Below are 3,972 nucleotides of genomic sequence, written 5' to 3' on the forward strand. Positions count from 1 at the left end.
CTCCACGAATAGCCAAGTTGTATTGTAAAATGTATTGTGTGTGCAGACCTAGTGTGTGTGCAAGGTCCTTAAATGCAAGAAAGCAAACTAGAGCAACCTAGAAAGTAAACCCTAATTGCTTGTAAATGATAATGTAAATGCTCTAAATCAAGATGCAAAGTGATCTAAAGCATGAATAAAGGATATATTGAAGCTTATGCAAAGACATGAAAACAACATGAAATCATACCCAACCCTTAAGGGAGGAGTACAAGCCAATCTTCAGTCGGTAATCTCCTATTGTTCTTCAATGTCTCCCAAGCCCTAAATGAATGAAATTGATGAATACTTGATGGATGGATGTTGAATGTTATTGAAGTCCTCAAAGATCTTCTCTTTTGCTGCATATGAGGTTCCCGAAAACGAAAATCCGATCCTTTCAAATGAAGAAAGAGAGCTCTTATATATGAAACCCTAGGTCTTAATTTTGACTGTTGGCCGACCTAGAGATTGAATATCCCACCAATTTCTTGGGGTTAAGATTTATTTTATGATTGGATCGCGCTCCTAAAATTTTGGGAAAAATGTCCGGGACCATGTGCACTCCGGGCGCCATGGTCCCGACAACTTTTCACCAAATTTTCAGGGCTGTTGGATATGATGATTTTAGAGAGAATCCCGAAGTTACAGCTGATTTCGAGATGTTTCGACCCCCAAAATCAAGCCCCCAAGTTCAAAATAGGACCTAATTAGGGTTTTTGATTAAATGATGTATTGGAAGAATAAAATGAAAGGGGCACACTTTAATGAAAGGGCCCAACTTTATGATGTGGGAGATGATGAAATAGAACCTTAGACCTAATTAATTTGACTAATTAAGTGCTAAAGGGGAAATGCAATGCAAAATACAAAATGCGCCAAGGCGGGTGCTAAACTAGGTGTGAAATTGTACCACCCTAGCAAGTGCGTACAATTTATGACGCTACCTACATCTGATTATTTTTTTTCATTTGGATTTGGAGTTGTATCTTGGAGTAGTAAGAAACAGGCAACAATGGTTCTTTCTTCAACAAAAGTGAAATACATGGCAACTTCATTAGCAAGTTCTCAAGCAGTATGGATAAGAAGGATATGAATTGATAGTCAACAATGGCAGCTCCTAGCACAAGTTTGACAATCCCACAAATTCCTCTGTTCAATGGGAAAAATTCTGACTACATGGTAATTACAATGAAGGCATTGTTTTCTGCTCAAGACTTATGGGAGTTTGTTGAGAGTGGATACCAAAACTCAACTGATACAACAACATATAATGCATTAACTCAAGAAGAGAAAGACTTATTGAAGGACAATAGAAAGAAGGACTCAAAAGCCTTCTTTTATATCTTTCAAGGAGTGCATGGGAGAAAGACTTATTGAAGGACAATATAAGTAAGAAAATGAAGATTTTATACTAGCAAGTACTCCTTCAAATGTGACTCATTTCACACCCATTCAAGGTCAATAAAGTGTTCAAATGACACCCAACAAGCATAAGGACGACCCCACGTACTTAAGAAAATACTCCATAAAATATGCAGCAAACACATCTTCAATTGGGACTCTTGGTGTTGGACCATCAAGTCCACATTCAACAAGTTCAAGTGACATGTCAAACCCTACATTAGCAAGCTTGACGAGACAAAAAAAATCATAAGTTTAAGAGAGATTTATAAGCAGATTGAAGGTAAAAATAATGTAGGTCTAACTTCTCTTTTTTCTTTATATACACATGTTGAAGATCCAATTCATTTTGAAGATGCTATTAAAGAAGAAAAATGGGTGCAAGCGATGGATGAAGAAATAGATGCTATTGAAAAGAATCAAACATGGGATTTAGTGAGTCTTCTACAAGGAAAAGAAGTGATTGGAGTGAAGTGGGTTTACAAAACAAAATTGAATGCAAATGGTGATGTGCAAAAACAAAAGACAAGGCTTGTAGCAAAAGGTTATTCACAATAGCCCAGAGTAGACTACAATGAGGCATTTGCACTGGTAGCTTGTTTAGACACAGTGAGGACAATATTAGCCATAGCATCTCAAAACAAATGGGCAGTATATAAAATGGATTTGAAATCAGCATTCTTAAATGGTTTCTTAGAAGAAGAGGTCTATGTGGAGCAGCCATCTTGGTCTGAGATTTTGGGTCTTGAAAACAAGGTTTACAAGCTCAAGAAGGCACTTTAGGGAATCAAACAAGCCCAAAGAGCATGGTATAGCAGAATTGACTTATTTTTTACAAATGGCTTCAATAGGTGCAAAAATGAGCCTACTTTATACACCAAGATGAATGAACAATGTAAGATCATAATTGTTTGTTTATATGTTGATGACTTGATATTCACGAGTGATCTATCAAATGACATGTTCAAATCAACTATGAAGAAAGAATTTGAGATGATTGATTTGGGTTTAATGAGATATTTTCTTGGAATTGAAGTAAGTCAAAATGATAAAGGTATTTTCATTTCACAATCTAAGTATGCAAATGATATTTTGAAGAGGTTTAATACAATACCAATAGTATTAGGTTTGAAGTTGAGTAAAGATGACAAAGGAGTTGATGTAAATCCAACTTTGTATAAAAAACTTGTTGGAAGCCTTATTGTACTTAACAACCACAAGGTTGGATATATGTTTGGAGTTAGTCTCATTTCAAGGTTTATGGAGTCTCCAAAAGTTTCTCATTAGTAAGAAGGGAAAATAATTTTGAAATATGTTAGTGGAACAAGGATCTATGGAATTCTCTACTCAAGGCCTTACAAATGAATTCAAGCTGATAGGATACAATAATAGTGATTGTGTAGGGAGTATAGATGATAGGAAGAGCACTTTAGGCTTTTTTTTTTCATTTTTGATTAGGTGTAGTATCTTGGGCATCAAAGAAAAAATCAATAATTACTATTTCATCAACTGAAGTAGAGTATGTAGCAGCTACATGGGCAGTGTGTCAAGTAGTATGGTTGAGAATAATGTTGAAAGAATTGAGGTATGGACAAGAAGAGGCAACACAGACCTATTGTGACAACAACTCATCTATTGCATTGTGAAAGAATCTAGTTTTTTATAAGAAGAATAAGCCTATTGACACAAGATATCATTTCTAATTACAAATGGAAAAATCTTTTTGGAGCATTGCATGTGTAAAGATCATTTTGTAGACATTTTTACCAAACCATTGGAAAAAGAAATTTTTAAACGTCAAAGAGATCAATTGAGTATCATAGATGATAGCTGTGAATAAGGGTGAGTATTGAAACTAATACCAACTACCACCTTTTATTACTACTCCATAGACTTCTTTCTCCAACTTCTATTTGCCCCATTTTCAACGTAGAATTAAATATGACTAGATGTTTGTTTTTCCCTCTCTTTTGCTGATCATATATGAAGTGTAGAAGACTGTTTTTAATATACATATAAAAAGTGTAAAAGCGTGTAGAAAAAGGTAGAAGTTTCTAGTAGTTTATATAGCTGAAATAGTAGGATAGTAAAAACAATAGAGGCAATTTTTGTAATGAAGTAATGGTAAAAACAAGGGCAAATATATATATATGGAGCTGTAGCAACAGACAGTAAAAAAGGAAGAAGCAAAAATAGGGGAAACTTATTGTGTAGAATTCAAGAACAACAATTTTGTTATACAAATCATATTGTATGTCTTTTTAATATATATATATATATATATATTTTTAGGAAAGTCTTATTTTATGTCTTGCTTTAGTTGTTTCTTTTTGTTCTTTGCATTTTCTATTTTTGTTTTTCCTCTGCCTCTATGTCTAACACCTTTATTTTCATAGGCTTGAATGGCGGTACAAGGAAGCAGTGGAGGATGGCATTGGAAATTGGTAGAATGAAAAAGAGAAATTGTGCTACTCACTTTACTCCTTTCCCTCTCATTTAGTCATCTATAAGGAAACTGACCAAGAAAAAACTCGATGAGAAAAACCAACA

The sequence above is a fragment of the Cryptomeria japonica genome, chromosome 3 (genome assembly GCF_030272615.1).
Source record: "Cryptomeria japonica chromosome 3, Sugi_1.0, whole genome shotgun sequence".
In the NCBI taxonomy this organism is placed as follows: Eukaryota; Viridiplantae; Streptophyta; class Pinopsida; order Cupressales; family Cupressaceae; genus Cryptomeria; species Cryptomeria japonica.